The sequence below is a fragment of the Cuculus canorus genome, chromosome 6 (genome assembly GCF_017976375.1).
Source record: "Cuculus canorus isolate bCucCan1 chromosome 6, bCucCan1.pri, whole genome shotgun sequence".
NCBI lineage: Eukaryota > Metazoa > Chordata > Aves > Cuculiformes > Cuculidae > Cuculus > Cuculus canorus.
Genome location: NC_071406.1, coordinates 31936497 through 31956006, shown reverse-complemented (window position 1 = coordinate 31956006; position 19510 = coordinate 31936497). Strand labels below are relative to the sequence as shown.

General features: G+C 39.4%; 1 protein-coding gene across 3 annotated transcripts in view; it reads left to right on the top strand.

Annotated features, from left to right (window-relative positions):
- The window catches only part of SLC39A10 (solute carrier family 39 member 10), a 57556-nt gene that overhangs the window by 9456 nt on the left and 28590 nt on the right, over positions 1-19510 (top strand). Inside the window, exon 1 of one of the 3 annotated variants that reach the window (XM_054069836.1) lies at positions 9599-9791. The exons of the other annotated variants lie outside the window; for them this stretch is intronic. The gene's annotated coding sequence lies outside the window, so the exon portion shown is untranslated. Of the gene's footprint in view, positions 1-9598; positions 9792-19510 lie in introns of those variants that run through there. 3 annotated transcript variants of the gene reach the window in all.

Below are 19510 nucleotides of genomic sequence, written 5' to 3'. Positions count from 1 at the left end.
AGTTCATTTTCTGATTCACTGCTGTTTAGAAGCTGCATAATTAAGTCTGGTTTTGTCTAATTAATTATAACTGTGGTACTGTTGGTATCTTCTGAGATAACAGGGCCAAAATTTGGATAGCTTTATTTTAGGGTAAGAAGTGTAGATTACATTAAAACCAAAGTCCTCTTGGAAGAACAACAATGAATTCTTGTCATTCTGATGCTGTGAATTTGATACACCCTGTAATATAGATAATATTATCATGAAATCACACTGTCCAAACTAAGTATTTTTCAGTCATTTGAGATAAACTTAAGTAAAACTCCATGAGCTCATTTTGGAATGAGAATTTCCCAAAATCTTGCCTCTGCTTCATGTGGAAATTCGGCAATGAGCCAGGCCAGCCCAGCCTAGGTACATGCGATCTGGGGAGCGTCTTTCCATGTAACTGGTTTGCTTAAAATACTTTTATTCCTTGGATAATAAAATACAAAGCTTCCTTGGAAATTACCAATAAGTATTGATTTTAGTTTTAGCTTCAGTTTAAAGAAACAATGTCTTGAAGCTCCTGTGTACAATTTCCTTCATTTCATTATATATACGTTGACTTGCCAAAGGATACTATGTTGTGCTTCAGAAACTTATTTTCAGAATTTTAGTGAACAAGAAATTGGATAGATAACAGGCTTTAAAACTGCAGATTTCACTTGCAATTAATCCAGTGGCTTTCTGTCTCATATATTTAACAATTAATAGAAAAGTAATTCTGAAAATGTGAATTAAATTACAGTATTTACCTGGTTACAAAGACTTACACTAAACTATCTGCATAAAATAGAGAAAGATGATTCTCTGAGTAAGTACTGCTCAAAATAAGGCTATGACTCAAACAACCACATTAAGGTACTAGGTTTAAGTAACTACATAAATGGTCTGAAAGCCAAAAGCTACTCACTTCAAAATATGAACAGGATGAAGTACCTTTGTGAGTGATTTTTTTTTCTTCTAAGAAATAGCTAAGAAACCTCAGCAGTAACTTCTACTGAAGAACTATTCAGAAGTTATATACATATAAACATTCTTCACATGTTAAGAGAAAGCCACCTGTTGGAAGAATTTCCACAAGGAGGCACATTTCTTGTGAGACAGCACCAAAATTAAATGAAAAAAACAAAAATCAGTTCATTCCCAAGACCTTTAATTTTGCCTCTACCTGTCCAAAAGGCCAGAGTATTTGTTTTCTTTTTCAATTCATTTTCATCCTTGAATTATATCACTGTATGCTTGTGGAGCATTTTGGTATGCATTCGATAATGTTAACCTGTAATAAACAGTAGTTTTCACTGTCCAACATTCTAACATCCTTGGAATGCACGGCTTTACCAAAAAAAAGCATAAACTGAAACTCATAGATTACTCTTGGCAAAGTCCACAAGAACTTCACTAGATTTATTGTGGAAGCTCATCTGAGTTTACCCTTTGTGTATATGGGAATGAATTTTTAGTTATAATTATATAGTGAGAGGTAAGGGATAAGAGAAAGGAAGGTTATCTGAGAAGGACAGAAAGACACAGATAGTGTGAGTGAAATCAAGCATATTGAAGCATAACTTTTATCTTATTTTCATTCCCAATTTCAGTGTTGACAAAACTGGCATAAAGTTTGTCTGAGACTGGTTTGCTTCCCCCTGGTTTGCTTTGTCAGCAAAGGTGCGTGACCACATCCCCTCTTCCACAAGCAGTCTCATTAGTCGCATGCTTACTTGAGGAAATGCTTCAAAACTTCTCTTTCTTTTCCAGAGGATAATGAGATCTATTCATCACTCTGTTACTGTATCCTGCTGTTGTTATAACTTGGTCTCACTGGAGTTACTATTGGTTTACAGCAACGGGCATCAAGTGAGGCTGTTAACTCATGCAGCTTTCAAATAACAATGAAAAAGGGCCTCCCCATTTTTCCACCTCTCTTCTCACCTCCTAGCTGTGCAACATCCACATGGCCCATCTCTCCACGTAATTTCACTGGTATTCATCTCTGATTATCATATTTCTTGTAATTTTGACCACATCCTATGTATCCCTATGCTTCATCTTTTGGTGTATCAGCTGAAGGTTTCTTTCTTCTTTGTCGCTGTTTATGCTTAAATTCACAGTCTTACCTCTGTCTTCAAAACTGTGATTGCCATCCAACTGTGCAAAGCATTTTGCAGCAGCAACATGGAAAATGAAGCTGCAGCATCCAGTAATATTGTCAAATGGTTGCAGTTAAAGATTTAGGTATCAGGGAGTTTCCTAATGTCATTCACACTCCTCCATGGCACCTCCTTATCTAATTTCTCTAGCAATGGGGGTTCTGACAAGCTTTAACATTGTAGAATACAGGTGGAACAAATACAGAAATGTTAATTATGGGGAAAACCCCCCAACAACTTCAGTACATGCCAACATTTCAAAGCCAAGGTCAAGTACTTCTAACACCAATGGCAGCATCCTACTGCTCCCTGTAATTCTCATTTATTTAATTATCAGGCATAGGAGGATAAACACAGCCAAGTATGATCTAACTCATTTCCTAAACTTTGGGCTAGTCATCAATAACTTTTGTTTAGAGAGCCTTTCTGACAATTTAGTTTTTGCTACTGGTACAGTTGTTTTAAAGAAAAACAAACAAAACAACAAAACAGCCAGTTCATAATTTGTTTTATTCCTGCAAACAATACCTTTTTTTTTCTTGTCAGTGCATGTTCTTTTCTCCTGTCTTCTCCATAAGGGTCCCTTTGAGGCTCTGGATCTGTGATAAAGAAGGGATGAGGCTGTATAACATCCTTGCCCACTCATTCAAGCCTAAGTTACTGAAGCATGTTCATGATAGCTCATATTGGCTCCCCTTTCCACTGCTGAAATTTTATAGATGACCAGTTCCTCCTGACATATTTAAAGCAGGCAGCCTGTTACTTAAGGATGTCTCCACTTCCTACTTCTGCCTGCCAATAACGGAGGGATTGCGGGAGTTTAAAATTCGTCATTTCCACTTCCATGTACAACAGAGGTAAAAGAAACAGGGAACTTCAGCCCAGCTCCTACTAAAATCTAGCTTTAGAAGAGCTATGGTCATATTCCTCAGCTAAGTCTAGGTCATATATAAAGACTGCCAGTCACGAAACTAGTGGTTAAAAATAGACAGGAACTGACCTAAAATATACTGATCTTCATTTTCTTACTTTAATCTGCTCATTGATTCTTTCAAATAATGTTAAGGACAGTAGCATTAAATTTTTCCATTCTGTTTGAGAAGAGGGTGTAAAACAAATTCCTCAGCATGTAAAGAGATTAAATTAAAGTCAATATTCCCTCTTTGGTGTGGTGGGTCAGTTTTGGAACCAATCCTGTTTGTTTTTGTAAGTGTAAGCCTTTAGAGGAATTTTCAGTTTACCCCACCCAGCCAGCTAACACAGCTTTGTTTAATGTTTTGAACCCTGCCTGGCTCCAGCAGAGAATATCCCATATCTATTGATACAGAACTCTTTTATGGATACGACCGTAAGTTCTTTCTGCTCAGCAATCCCACCCCAGTCATGTGCTGAAGGAAGCAGCTGACTGGCCTTTCCCTCCCAGCACATTTTTAATGTGTTGTCCTAAAAAAGAAAAAAACTCATAACCCTATGAGATATGTTGATTCATCCAAAACCTGTCTTCTCTTTGCTTGATGTGAAGAAGTGAAGGCTGAAGAGGAAAAGCCCTGAGACAGCAGTACAAATTACGCACATAACAAATTGTGCAATACAGCATAGAGTCTGGGTGATACCCTTTGGTAAGAAGATGAGATCTTTCTGCAACCATTGCATACAGATGTTTGCAGCAGGCAGGAAGGAAACAGGAGAAATATATAAACCCAAGTTTGCAAGACAGAAAGGAGTCTGTAACACACTGTCCTCGCTTTCTTGTATCTTTCATTACGAATCTTATCACATCCCTGTTACCAGCAAATCCCATTTGTCTCAGATCTAATGAAAGTGCTTTTGGCTGCTTTAGACAGTAGGACTGGCAAGTTCTGCTTAAAACAAATAATACTAAAACAAAGCAAAGCTCATTTAATAAAATAAAGTTTGCCCAGCAAGAGTCTTCCTGTGGATAAACTATACCAGCTTTTGCTAGCTTTGCAAGATTAACCAAAGGTCTACAAGTCACATTGGCTTTTTTTCTGTCTCAGAAAAAAAAGCTCTGTGTGAAACAAATACTTCAGTTGTTTCTGCAGCACAACGCCCTTCTGCTTATGTCCTTTGATGTTTGTGTAACCTTAAGTCCAGAGCCAACAAAAAAGGCTTTAATTTTTTTTCACTAAAAATGTAAGTTTGTGTTTAAAAACAAAACCAAAAAGCCTAGCCCTTTCCCACAAAGACACAAGCTCAAAAACTTCTGAAACAAAGATCTTTAAAACTTGTTTTGGCGAGTTTAAAAAAAAATCATGAGCTTCTGTTTAAGTTAATTTCCTGTCAGTATTTGCACTTGTACCATTCTTATAATTATGCATTGACATAAATATTTTTGCTCCAAAACCTGTTCATACGCCCATACACATATATACACTGTCCAAACAGGGGAGTGTGTACTCGTAGTTGTAAGAGAAGATGGGCAAGAATGGCTTTTAAAAAGAAAAAACAAACAAACACAAAAAAAGCTCAGATGGATTTTTCTTTTTTTTCCCATCTGATGAGCAATGAAGCTTTCACATTACACTTTCTAGTTGGTGCAAGACTAGCTAGATGTACTTTGAATTATCATTGGAATTTATACAGTTGAAATGAACTAACTGTATAAAGTGTTTAGTAGATCTAACTAAACAGATCTGTCAAGCAGAGGCTTAAACAAGATCACCCAGTTTAGCAGGAACGTGGAAAAAGTGCATATAGTCTCTACTAAAAGTACCATTTTTAAATATGGCCTTGGAGTTAAATAAACTTGGGCTTTAGATTCACTGCAAACAAGCCATATAGTCCTGAGGCAGTGAAATCATCTAGAGGACATCACTGTCTATTTCCAAGCATGAGCTTTAATCACAGAATCACTATTTTATTTGTATTTAAGCACACCCTGATGCTTAAACATCTTCACTTCCGTCCGTGCCATAAGCAAACTTTTCGCTGCTCAGCACCTGAACTCAGTGCCCTCTTATATTGTTTGAGAATGAGCAGATATCAAACCAACACACCAAATAGTGACAGTACAGAAAAATCTATAGAAGTAATCACATATGTTTATCTAGTAAGTACAATGGTAAATTCAAAGCAGAAGAGACAACTGTTAACAGGTCATATTTTGAGATGTGGATTGGAAAATTATGTAAGGAGGAAAGAAAATGTCATCTTTATGATTTCCTGATTTTTCACTTCAGCAGTTCATGTTAATGCACTCCTGAGCAAAGTCTCCTGCAATAAAGCTCTTCCACTCCTAAGGAATTTGGTAAGATCTCTATGCTTGGCTAGTCCACATCAACGATAGCTGAGCCCAGGCAGCCATTCGTGACCTCCTTGAGGTTCATTCTGCCACTTGCAATCTCCATTAATCTCTTTAACTAGTGAATAATCATTGTTGGCTGTCATCAAATAAGAAATGGTATTTCTGACTGAAATAACTTGAGTTCTTCAACCAAAAAAGCTGAACTTGCCAGAGGCTTTTGCTTTAGAGGATAACTTAATAGCAAGGAAAAACTTGTTCCTAAACAAACTACTCTTGTGTATAGCTACATCTCAACCTTCACACCCCCACAGATGACTGGGTTATTATAAGGGAGAACAAGAAGATAAATCAGCATGTGACATCTGTAAAACTGTCCAGTCTCACATGTCTTCTCTCTAGGCCTGCATCTCGTGTGAAGCATGACACAATGTCCTGTCTCTTCCTTTATCATCTTCTGGGTGAACATAGCTAATTGATCTGAACTAGTGTCTGCTGATCAAAAGCATCAGGTCCACTGGGTACTGGAAAAAGGTCATGGCACTGTTCTGGAGCTGGAGATGTGCCTCTAGACAGGACCTCATCTTGAGACAAGCCCTGCTAGAAGCTGTAATCTGCTTTCATAGCATTATACCACAAGATCTTCTTTGATAGGGTATATGAGGTCCAACAGAAAAAAAAACCAAAAACCTACAGAGCCTGTAAGTAACTCTTTCTATTTAACTAATTCAGAAAATCAACTATGACCAGTTTCACAATAGTTCTGTTCTGAGTTAACACACAGCTGCATACAATACTGCTAATGTTCAAAGCAAGTCCAAGATCATTTTCTGAAAGGCTGTTGAGGATCTCTGTTGTTTTTGCTTTCGCATCTTCTACCAACAAAAAATAAGATTCCTTTGAGCACCGACCTGATCTTTGGAATCTCTTCACCATAAGCCTTAGCCAACAACTGAAAAGTTTCCATTATGGATTTCTTTGTTTTCACAAGAAACTTCTTGTTAACTCGCCATCCCTCTTGCACACCAGCCCAGGGTAAGAAAATGTCTCTATTTGAACACATGTCAACTGACACTGAGTGAAGCAATCGAGATGAGCCTTGTCTCACTGTGACAAGTTAGAGCATGTTCAATAAGCATCTTTTCATCTCTCTCCTCCCACTCTTGGTTCCCGAGGTATAGGATTAGTCTTAGGTGTTTTGTATTGGACCTTGTATTCTCCTCCTGCAGCTCAATGCATGAGTGTACACCATGTAGCAATACTCAAATGTAAGTGCCACGTAAGAGGAGAGGGGAGAAGACAGTTCTGTTCTAAAAGTATAGTAACGTAGCATTCTGTTTTGAATCTTGAAAAGTTAATCTGGATTTGTTGCGTGCATTTGTGTAATCTCAAGCCATCGGCACTTTGCAGTGCTGGCTACCCTGCTCTATTGTACCAGTTTCCCTGCAGCACAGAAAGTTGCTCCATGTGTTTTATGGGGAAACATACTTGTCAGCTGTGTGATTTTCATAGCAATGCCTGATTTGATAGTTTGTGATCTGGGTGTCAGAATCTGAGGTATAGAAACTTGTACTTTCTTTTCTTTAAGTACTGATGAGCAGGCAGCTCTTGTAGTAAAATATACAGTTAAAACTAAAGAGAAGTAGGCTAACTGCAACATAAGATGTACAATTATAGGGAAAACATTCTAGATACAAAAAAATCTTTCAATGTATCAAGAGAAAGCCATCAGCTGACTCACTGGGAAGGTTATATAAAAATGAGACCCTCATTTCTCAAGAGGAAAGGATACTCTGTGTCACAATCGTGGCTGGCCTGGTCCCAAGTGGCTTTAAAATACAGATACACATTAGAGTGTGCAGCAGCTGGAGGACTTCTCCTGCATAGGGAAGTCCCTAATATAGAGATTTTTTAATTGGTATACTTTGTTTGGGTGGATCCCTGAAAAGCAGCTATGCAGCATCAATATCTCCACAATAAGGCAAGGTTGCTTTCAGAAAAGCTTCCTTACCCACCTACCTACATTTTCAACGTTTTCTACATACAGCAAAACTACTATGAAATCGGTCAGTCCTGGAATTTTAAAGGACCTTTCTGTATTAAACTTCTTCATTTCAATTTATCCATTGCAGTGCTCTTACTGGAGTTCTTGATTTGGGGGGGAGAAAGGTTTTGAGATTTTTATATTATTTGTATTTTACTCAGGAAAACTAATAAACCCCATACGCTCTATTGTGTTCATACTGTGTTCCATACTGTGTTCAGTTAAGTCACAATAAATTCCGAAGGAAGGAGATACAAAACTTCACATTTCTTACATTCTTTGCGCTCAGTTTTTTTCTTTCCAGACCAAACAGCAGCACAAATCAGTCATACCTGGTGATCAGCACTAGGTATTGAGGTAGGTGTCTAATTACAAAGGTCAGAACCAGATCTGTATCTTATTTGTGGTACAAAAATTGTGACAGTTAGACCTGCTTTGAGGCAGAAATCATTCAACTAGTAAAAGCGATCTGGTGCAACAGTTTGGTACAGGACCTTTAACGTCGCTAAAACTTGACCTGAGCAGAGGTTGTCAAATTTTTGCATTAATGTGGTTTGTATTCTCGTGATTGATTCAGTAAGATATGCGGGAAAAAAATGAGGGTGGGAAAACAGATGTAATTTTTTCATTCAAAATAAATAATAAAGAGAGAAAATATGTGCTGGAGGAGATCTGAAATTACAAAGCCCGGGACATGAAAATGATTGAGGGGAGGGAAGGAGTAATTGGAAAAGTTAAGTAAATATTCAGCATCAAATACTGAAGGGGCTGGAGAACAAGTCTTATGAGGAGTGGCTGAGCGAACTGGGGCTGTTTTGCCTTGAGGAGGCTGAGGGGAGACCTTACTGCTCTCTACAACTACCTGAAAGGAGACTGTCAAGAGGTGGGTAGTGGCCTCTCTTCCCAAGTGACAGGTGATAGGACAAGGAAGAACGTCTCAAGCTGTGCCAGGGGAGGTTCAGACCAGATACCAGAAAAAAATTTTTCACAGAAAGGGTCATGGGGCAGTGGTAGAGGCTGCCCAGGGAGGTGGTTGAGTCACCATCCCTGGAGGTATTTAAAAGACAGGTAGATAAGGTTCTCAGGAACATGGTTTAGTGGCAGATAGGAATGGTTGGACTAGATAATCTGAAAGGTCTTTTCCAACCTAGTGATTCTACGATTCTATGATTCTATACCAAAAGATTGGTGTAGCATAACACACAAAGCTGACAGTCTTAGGTCCAGAACAGTTTGATAGGTCTACATTGCCTTTATCAGTTTAAGTTCGTCGATGGAGGCGATTCTCCCTTTCTATTCCTCTCTCTTGACACCCCTCCTGGAGTCCTGTGTCCAGTTCTGGAATCCTCAACATAAGAATATAATCGTTTGGGTAGGAAAGGCCCTTAAAGACAATCCAGTCCCACCCTCCTGCCGTGGGCAGGGACACCTCCCACCAGACCAGGCTGCTCAAGGCCCCATGCAACCTGGCCTTGATCACCTCCAGGAATGGGGCAGCCACAGCTTCCCTGGGCAACCTGGGCCAGTGCCTCACCACCCTCATCGCCAAGACTTTCTTCCTAATGTCCAGTCTAAATCTTCCCCCTTCCAATTTAAAGCCATTCCCCCTCATCCTCTCCCTCCACGGCCTTGCAGAATGTCCCTCCCCAGGTTTCCTGGAGCCCCTTCAGATACTGGGAGCTGCTCTGGGGTCTTCTCTGAGCTGCCTTCTCTCCAGGCTGAACACCCCTAACTCTCAACCTGTGCTCAGAGCAGAGGGGCTCCGGCCCTCTCTTCACCGCAGTCCTACCAAGGTGGATTCTGTAGGTGTTGCCTAGGAATCAGCCGTGTCGCGACGAGGGGGGGCGTCTATCACCTCCATACATGTTCGTCGTGAATAAAGCCCGACAGGGTTTTCTGGAGCAAAATCAACAAAATCAACAAGGAGTCGAAAGGGCCGTACGGAGGCCAAACCCTGCCCGCCACCCCCCTCTATTCCCCTCCCGTCCCGCTCCCCAGGCCCGGCTCCTCCCGGCGCGGCCGCTTGAGTGATGAGCGCAAGCCGCGGCAGGGGGGCGGGCGGGCGCTACGCCATTTTCGTAGCGGCGGTGGGGAGGAAATGGCTCCGCATTGGGCGCTGCGGGGACGCGTGTGCAGCCCGCTCCGCAGGGTGCGTAGGGACGAGCGCGGAGACGGCGGCGGGGCTCGGCGTAACAGCGCTTGGTGAATAGCGTATCGGCGGCGGCGGCAGGAGCTGCAGGAGGAGGAGGAGGAGGCGCCGCGGCGGTTTGGTACCGAGCGGAGAGGGAGATGCACACGGCACTCGAGTGAGGTAGCTATAAAACCCCATTTGTTTACGTTCCCTCCCCCACAACCGGCCGGCGCGGCGGTGCGGGTGGCGGCCTGGCCCGGGGAGCGGGGGGCGATCGGTGGGACGGCGCCTGGCCCGGGATGCGGAGCGGCCCCTCGTCACGTGGCGGCGGGACCCGCGGGTGGGCGGCGGGAGGGGTGTGGGGGGCGCGCCGAGCTCTGCCCGGGCAGCGAGCGGGGGGCCCACGCACCCGCTGCTGTCCCCCTTCGTGCTCGCCATGCGGCAGGTAAAGCCTTTTCCCCCTCCCCTTGAACGAGGGGACCGGGACCTGGCGGGGGGACCGTGGGCTCGGCAGGCGGTGAAGGCTGAGGGTCCTCGCTGCGGAAATCGCAGTCGGGCTGCAGCCGCCGGGCTGCCTTGAACAAAGGTAAGAGAGGGTCAGGAGAGGCTGCGAGGGGAACCTGGGCGACCCGCGAGCGAAAAGAATCGATTACTGTCAATTCCTGCTTGTGCTGCGTCCTTCGGAAGCAAAATGCTTCGAAACTTTGGAATAAAAGTACTGTTTAAAATCTGCAGTTATCTTTGTCTTTTTTGGGGGGTCATCTCTACGTACTTGGTAGCTCGTAAAGTCTTGCCTCGCTATTTAGAAATAATGCTGCTTTTCTAGCATTCTACGTGTCTTTAATAATTCTGATTTATTATTCTTAAGGTAGGATGCTGTACTGTGATGCGGAGGGAACCTCTGAAGCCTGAAGTCTAGCACAGCTTTGAGAAACTCACACTGGGAGGCCTGGTGAGGTCTCCAAATTGTAGAAGCAGCTGCCGGTTGGTTAATAAAAGTAGTTCCTAGGGTCGTACAGCTGCTACATTCTAGCGTTCCGGTGGGTAGTACTAACTCGTACTCACTGTATCAGTATATGAAACTATTTCTATACAAAAGGGTATCCTAGTGAGTTTTAAAAATTTTATTTTACTAGAGAATGTGCTCAGATTTTTCTTTTTGTTAAGAATATGCTTCCATTAGGTGCATAGGGGATTTTATGTGGACTCAAAACTACTCAACTTCAAAGCAAGAACTAGGCTTATTAGTGGTTACTTCCGAGGCTGATACTGTGGTATGGTGATGGACAAAAATAAAGTGGTTCCCAAGAACATTGAGACAAGTGTGGCTATAGGCTTTCCTAGCTAGATTTTTGTTCCAAACCAACTGTTAAAATGGAATTGGCAGTATCATCCTCCAGCACTTCTTTTTAAACTGCTTTCAATATTTAAATGCTTTTGAGGGAAAAAAGTGTGTAGGCATGCAATGTAGTTCTGAAGTAAAATAAGGCCTGTATATATACTGTGAATGAATTGTGTGTGTTCTATGAGATTTAAGGGAGGCAATTCCATAAGAAGATGTGCATTAGTATCCACAGAAGGTGGATGTTGAAGGATTATATGCAATTGCCTGTCTGGAAAAGGCAACATGAAAGAAGATTCTGCTTATGTGAAAAAAAAAAAAAAGAATTCTCAAAAATAGCGAGGTTCGGTTTAATTTATATACCTTGCTTCATGCTTTCCAGCCTGGCTTAAATAAAAACTAGGTACTAAGTTTGGAGTGTGTATCCAAGCAGTCATAGTATGTGCAATTGTAGAAAAGTTACGGTCTGAGATGGCACAAATATGGTCATGGGCTTAGCTATCTTAATGTTAGTTTCTGCCATTACAAAAAAAAAACAAAAAAAAAACCCCAAATCACAAAAACTTGAAATTGGATCATATGACATTGTAATGCCATCCATCTTCTATAGTTATATGGTGAAAATTCGGCAGGAGAATACTAAGTGGTACTTAGACCTTATATGATAATAACCCATTCATTTTGAATATTCAGTGGGAAACCTTAGTGAGATATGTACTTTTTGTGTAGTTTGACTTACCACAAATAAGATAAATGTATATGCATGCAAAAATTAATATATCCAACCTGGCGTTCCTTTGTGATCTTTACAGTTGCTTGACTGACTCAGTAATTTAGTTATTTCTATTTATAATAAATTTTCTGCAAAACAATGGCTCATTCAAGTTGGGAGAAACCAAGTAGTGCCCAGATCACATGGACTTCAAGGCTGGTTGTATACAGACGCAAAGGAAGTATGCTTGGACTTGTTTGCTTTGGCTGTCCAGTATTAACATCATTTGATCATGATTGTGCCTGTTGTAATGACTGTTATTCCTGTCTCTGTCACGGTTTTTACAGAAGTGGAAGTTTATTGTGAGTGTATCATAGGCACTTGATAAATCAGCCCAGATTTAGAAACAGATGTTTTTATCAGATTGAATTACTGAATTAAAATTACACAAGCTACTTATAGGAAAACTGTCATGCAGCTTAGCTTTTAAGTTAAGATTCAGTCATTAACTGTGATCAAGCTTAGTGGAAAGATGGTGGCACCTTTTCAAACTGTTTTACAGAATTGGGGATGGACAGGTGTACCTGCACGTGCAAAGAATGACAATTATGTCAGAACAAGAAAAACCTCATTCCTGTTTGTTCAGTTTGACAGTCAACTGTCAGAACATTTGCCATTTTATAGCATGTTATTTTGTAGTGTATTTTCAGAATTGTCAAATGAACATATCCTGGCTTCTTTCTTAACACATTTAAAGATGTCTGTAGAAGTTTCAAAGAAGGAAGGCCTAATTGCAGTTCTGTTCCTTGTGTAAGTATGCTTTTCATGGAATTGAGCTTTTGATGCAGAGAGAGTACTGTGAATATGAAAAATTTATGCCTTTTGGGAAGCAGTTTCTGTTCTAACATGGAGAACATCAGTATAACTTCCTGTTTTTTTGTGGGAGTCCAACTGAATTTAATTTTATTGTATGAGAAGTATTCATCTTTGGGGGTTAGCTACTGCAGTTATCTTAGATGAGAACTAGTCATTTTAGCTTAGTGATAAAGGCCTGAAGTAACACCTGATGCAGACAGAATTAAGGGGTTTTTTAGGTCATTCTTAAGTTGCAGCTGAGGTGTTATTTGAAATATGCCTAATAAAGGAGATGTGTACCAATTAGGCAAAGCTGATAAAGACAAATGGGGTTCTTAAGTTTCAAATACTTGATTAAAATGCTGGAAGCTGCATTCTACCTACATTGTGATCTCCTAAAGGAAAGGAAGGTATGTACTGCATCAGTCCACCTGTTCTAAACATTTTATGTGGTGTTGCATCAGTGCCATTTCTCCAGTTTATGTGTTGTAAAGAAATCTTAAGGACTAAAGAAGTTAAAAAATAGTTGTTTGAAGTCACTTGTGTTTTGTTACCGCATGATAATACAAGCCCTGTACAGGTTTTAATACTCAAAAAGCTGAGCCACAATATGATTGTTTCCTGATGTTGGTCTCAAAAGCTAGTTAGCAGAAGGAATGTTCAAGTTATATGTAGGGTGTTGTAGCTGTGCTGGGAGATATAGTTCCTTACACTGAAAATGTTTTCATTTTCTAGGTATCACATTGTGCTGCCTCATCTTCTTGCTTTCCATTTTCTGACTACTCTGTTGCTGCAGAGGAGGAATGACTCAGCTGTTGTCTTTCTCTCTCAGCTTTTGATGACCTGGGATTTTCATTCTCATCTGGGTATCACTTTTCTATAGCTTGCTGCTTTCCAGAGCAGTAGGATAAGAGTGAGTTAGTTTTGCTAATGCAAAATTAGACTGCTGCTAAAATGATGGACTTATTACAGAATTTGTACTGCATCAAATTCTGGAGAATAGGTCTTACGAGGAGCAGCTGAGGGAACTGGGGTTGTTTAGCCTTGAGAAGAGGAGGCTGAGGGGAGACATCATTGCTCTCTACAACTACCTGAAGGAAGGTTTTAGAGAGGAGGGTGCTGGCCTCTTCTCCCAAGTGATGAGGGACAGGACAAGGGGGAATGGCCTCAAGCTGCACCAGGGGATGTTCAGATTGGATATGAGAAGAAAATTTTTCACAGAAAGAGTCATGGGGCAGTGGTAGAGGCTGCCCAGGGAGATGGTGGAGTCAGCATCCCTGGAGGTATTTAAAAGACGGATAGATGAAGTGTTCAGGGACATGGTTTAGTGGCAGATAGAAATGGTTGGACTCAATGATCCAAGAGGTCTTTTCCAACCTGGTGATTCTATGATTCTGTGATTTGTTGGAGAGCCTGAATGTAGGTATATTTGTTACTGCTGCTCTGAACAACGCAAGCAGAGTAAGAAATATTCCTGAACAGATCTTAACATCAGCGAAAGAAACCTAGCAAGCTGTGTATCAGTTTCCTTGTGTTTATTGGAAATGTTAGGCTGTGAAAGTTAACAAAAGTAATCTCCATATCTGTTTTGGGAGGTTTTGGTTGGTTTTGGGTTTTGTTTTGTCTTTTCTTTTGAAGAGCAGTCCTAAGAGAAATCTCATGTTACTTTTGAGGAATGTATCTGTAGTCTTATAAAACCACCTCCTCTTTTTCTGTGTTGACAGTCACATAATCTTGGTATTAAACAAGGTATTAAGTATGAACAAAATGTGGAATGTTAACTAGGGAGGAGTTAGAGCTCTAGCTTCTGAAGAGGTACTGAAAGTTGTATTCTGTAAGCCTTCGAGTCCGTGCTCAAGTGACAAAGACTTCCTTTTGTAGTCATTGATACTAGGTAGCTACATAGATGTAGCATTGAGATAAAGTCTGTGTAATACTGGAAGTTAATGAATAACTATGATCACTTCTGAAACTCATTAATCAAATGAAGTCCTGTAAAAGTATTCCTGTGGTTAGTCTATTTGTAAGATAAAATGCATATGGGAGATAAAAAGCTCTTCAGGTGAAGAATGAACGAGGGAAGTTTCATGCAAGATTGAAGGATTTGCATAAAATTACAAATATACTCCTCGACAGAGACTTTACATGGTGTTTCTGCATGTAGGTTATAAACACTTCAGAAAGTTTCACAGCTCCTAGTAAAGACTGGTGTTACAAAATGTGAATTCCAGATAGATGCTGTCATACAGTTTATATAAATACAGATATCTCAGGATTACCTGACTTGTGCCACACTCATAAAGTAGCCTTTGTTAATTTTTATTACTGTGGGGTGATGTTTATTAACGGACAAAAATAATACTTTGAATTCTGAAGGATAACTCTCAGTAGTTGATTTACAGCTGGTGATTTAAATAGATCTTCTTTCAGACGAGCTAATTGCTGATAATACTATGCAGCCATGCTTAGGTTGGAGTAGCAAAGCAAATCAAGAAATATATGTGATCTTTAAGGTAGTCTCCTCGAATAGGTGTTACTCAATGTGGTTCTTGATGTGGATTTTTTTAGTAACATTTATATCTTTGTTAATATCAATTTGTATTTTAAGTTGGACTGAGTAGCACTGTATTCCAGGATGACTGGTTCTAAGGTTGTTCGCAGTAGTAGCAATATGTCATTCGAACCACTGAAAGCTGAGTTTATCACACATTACAAAATAGGTAGTAATATGACAACTGAACATTGCCCATAAGCGGCAATGGTGAGCAGGCATGCATCTCAGTCTGGCTCTTACTTTGCCACTCTAGGCCCTACTGCATTTATATCCTATGCAGACCATGCATATCGTATGCAGAGCAGTCCAGAAGAGCTTCTTCGCCATCAAGTGAAATATTGTTTTAACCAATGATTATATTACTTCTCAAGGCTCTATGCAATTTCTGTAATCCATTCCTGTAAAGAAAGACCTCTTTTCATTAACGGTGTTGCTACCCTGATAAGTACTCTCGCTCCGTGAAATGCGAACCATGTCATTTAGGCCATATTTATTGGCTAATTCTGTCTGCAAAATGTAGAAGGATTTTACTTATTGCTGACCTGAATGTCTGTCTATAGAAGGCAATATCTCAACCTAAAACTTCTACATTGTACTTGCTTACATTAAAACTTAAGAAATATGCTGCTTGACTGCACTCCAACTAATGTGGTAGCCTTGTACTGCTACATTTTTATGCTAAAAATTATTCCCATTTATTTGATATCTGGTATGATACATAAACAGGCTAGACTTTGTCATTCCAGTTCAGAACTGCACATTGTGGCAGTTGTCTAACAGAGGCTTTGTATATTAACATGCTTAAGTTGTCCAGATGCTCTCAAGACTTGTACCGTATTTTTAGTACATCCACAGTAGCTGCAGTGGGAGGTAGCTAAAAAGATTAGCTTTTTATTGTAATATGCCCATAACTAATTTCTTAATGCTTGTAATATGTTTTAGACGTATTTTCTACTCTGTACGTGCAGTTACAGTTTGCTTTGGTTTCACTTTTCTTGACAATGAGCAGAGTGTGATCCTTCATGTTTCTGCCTCGGTCCAGTTACCAGTGATTACTTTTAAAACATTACAATTTACATTATAAAAGTTAAAGCTGACTACTAGAAAGCTTTAGACATCACTGCTTGCATTTTAGATTAAGCCTCTAAGGATTCTGCTTCCTTTCTACTTTTCTGTCTCTAATCTTGCAGTAAGAGTAATGTTGGGTATTGAATACTGCAGTTCTGTGCATTCGCCTCAAAGTTGTGTCCCTTCAAAGTTGCTTTAATACCTTTTTAGGAAAGGTTGTTAGTTAATGGTGAGTGATTTTCATACCCCATCAGTATGTATCTCAGTTTGAATGGTTCCCTCTGTCATCACAGAGACCTGTAATGTGTAATTGTGTAGATCTTTAATAAAAATCTTGGCTAAAATAAATGAGAGCTAGGCAATATGATGACTTCTGTTGAGGTCTTACTTGGAATGTGGAAATTACACATTTTGGTTCAGTTGGGGATTTTCTTGGTGGATCTAGCTGTTGAAATATGTACAGCTATTTTATGTCGCACATCAGACTGGTGAAGTGTTACTTCTGAATCCGCTAAGATGCGTTTATGAACACATCTTTTCTCTCACAATTATTGAACAAAGACAGATTTGAAAGCCAATTAACTGAAGATGTGAGTGGTTCCAGTAGTTGCCAGTTGTCTCCCAAATGTCCTTTACGCCCATAGGAAAAGAAGGTTGCATTCTGGCTTGAGACGACCGGTAGTTCTCTTGGTTTATACTCTGACAGAATGAATTTGCTAAGAATTTGAATGGCATGTTGGCAGAGGGCCTTATAAAAGTCTGTGATGGTAATTCATACACTAAATTCCCTATTTTAAAATACATAATTGAATCAATGGTATATGTTGTCAAGTAAAAAATTTGCAACCTCTGAATTCTGGAAATGGATTTTAATAATCACAGTCTGCCAGGCACTGTTATTGGCATAGCACTTGTGAAAGAAGCATGCCTTAATCACATTTTTCAATATATTTTTGTATTTGATAGCTTTTGTAAATGGTTATTTATTTTTTTATATAAGTGAGAGGAAGTCATGGGTGTAATAGTAGACATACATAATTCCTTTTGGGAATGTGACTGTAGTAGTGGTTTTTTTATTGTAGTACTGCAGGAATTAAACACATATCAGACATGCCTTTAATTCTTTTTAACATACTGCAAGTATCGTAGCATTACGCAAGGGCAAAATGGGTATAGTGCTTATATAAGATCTTATATAAGAAAAATAAAAATACTGCGATTGATTTTAACACCTTATTACAAACATGAGTATATTCTGAGTTGAAGGGAAAGTTAGGGAAATTATTCCCAAATGGCTTTCAATAGGAAATTTGTCCACTGCTGTTTTTTCACTGTTATTTGAGTACATTTGAAGTTGGCCAATTATTTTATTTATGCTATAGCCAAAATACTCTGCTAGGCTGCAGATCAACCATATCTGTAATCTCGTGTGGCCACCAAAAGCAAGGTTGCTCTTTTGTGTGAACTGTGGTGTTTGTGCAGCTGCACAGTGTACCAGATAGGAAAAGTAATCTGTCTTGAAAATATTTTTTTTTCTTTTTCTAGGCTATTTTTTAGCAGAAAGTACTTGTACAGCTGCACAGTGAACAGATCAGCAAACAAATGTGCTGGTATACAAAAATGGTTTTGTGGGAATGGGAATGAATGAATGAATGAATGAATGAATGAATGAAGCAGTGGGGGAGGGCAGGACTGCTGTTTTAAGTGCAACACCATCTTAAAATATTTATTGGAGTTCAGCCCTAGTTCGAACAAAAGCATTTGCTTACTTTCAGTAGAAGAATAAAAAAAATGCAGGTGTAATTGGTTCATCTTTTCAAGTATTTCATTCTTACCAGCACTGGTATCTTAATAGGACCTTATTGAACAGCAGAATATTGGCACAAAGTCAAACCAGCTCCGTTATAAATGTAGTGCATTAACAGATGTTTTATGGACTCCATACACTTTATATATGAAAGACTAAAAACTTCTTGGTAAGCAGAACTAATAGTTACAGAACTTGGAACTGTTTTGATGTTTTCATATTCTTTTGAGCTCTGAGATGCATCCGCTACTTTGCACTGTCTGACCTTTTGAAGAGAGGTATTTCTTTTTCCATTCAAAATAAAATAAATGCCCCTTTCTGGGTAACTCAGCCAGAAGATTTCTATTATATTCATTTCAGGTCATTTTCTAGCATGCTTGGCACTTGGCATTTCAAATATTTCACATTTCAGATTTTTAAAAAGTTTTCAAGATGTGTTCAGTTATGCATAAATGCTTTCTGTGCTATTTAAGTGCTATCTGGTATTAACTTAACAGATATGGCTTGGATCAATTAGTTCATGGTCTGTTCCTACAAAGTGCCCCTCCTACTGGGCTGCAGATTTTCAAATGAATGAGTTTTACTCAAATCCACAAACCTGTTCCACTGAAATTGAAGAGTGGAAGAAAATACAGGAGATGGGTGAGAACTAAAGTTAGAAATAGTTAATTGTAAGTTTTGATCTATAGCATGTTTTCCTGTTTGTATAACCAGACGCTAATGTCAGTTTAAGACTGATTAAAACAATGAGATGATTATTTAAAGAAATACTTTTATGGTTTTCTTATAGTGTCTTTCAGTAACAGCAACATATTACTTTCACATTAATAATTTTTTTTTTTAAGTCACCTTAAAAGTATGTGCTAGACTACTGATTATATTCTGGTATTTGTTAAAAACTTGAAATTTAGGAAATGAAGAGTGGGTTTATTTGGCTTTTCAGATTTCAGCCTTTTTTGGACTGAATCTTAATACGAAATATTGCGCAATTACTGCAGTGGAAGTGGTGGGGGCTGCAGGCATGTCTCCTGCATGTACATTGGAGTAAATACATGCAAATATAGGAATGTATTTTAATTTTCAGGAATTGTAGTCAGTAACTGTACTTCAAGAGATCTCCTAGTGCTGTTACTCTGAGCAGTTTTTAATAGAAATAAATGCCGTAAGTGCTTAACTTTTCAGCGCTTATCCGAGAGAATGTCTTAGTTTGGTAAGAATATTGTTTTGTCTTTATTTTTAACACATTTTGTCTTTCTCAGTCCTCTCTTATCTTAGCTGAAGTGCGTGTTTGGTATTTTTCTTTGGTGTGAAACTTCTGGTTGCTTATGAGCTCTTGCTAAGGTACTTGTGGCATTTAAGCTGAGTAGCTACAAGGAGTGAGAGATACTTTTCAAAGATCTCTTCTGCAGGTAGAGAAAAAAGGGCAGAACATTCTTCAGAGAAAGCAAGGAAAGAAAGGTGAACAAAAAGGGAGAGAAACTAAAGCGACTTGGGAAAAGGAGCGTGGGGAGGAGCCAAATCCAATGCATTTGTTACAAATATTACAGGTTATTAAAATCGT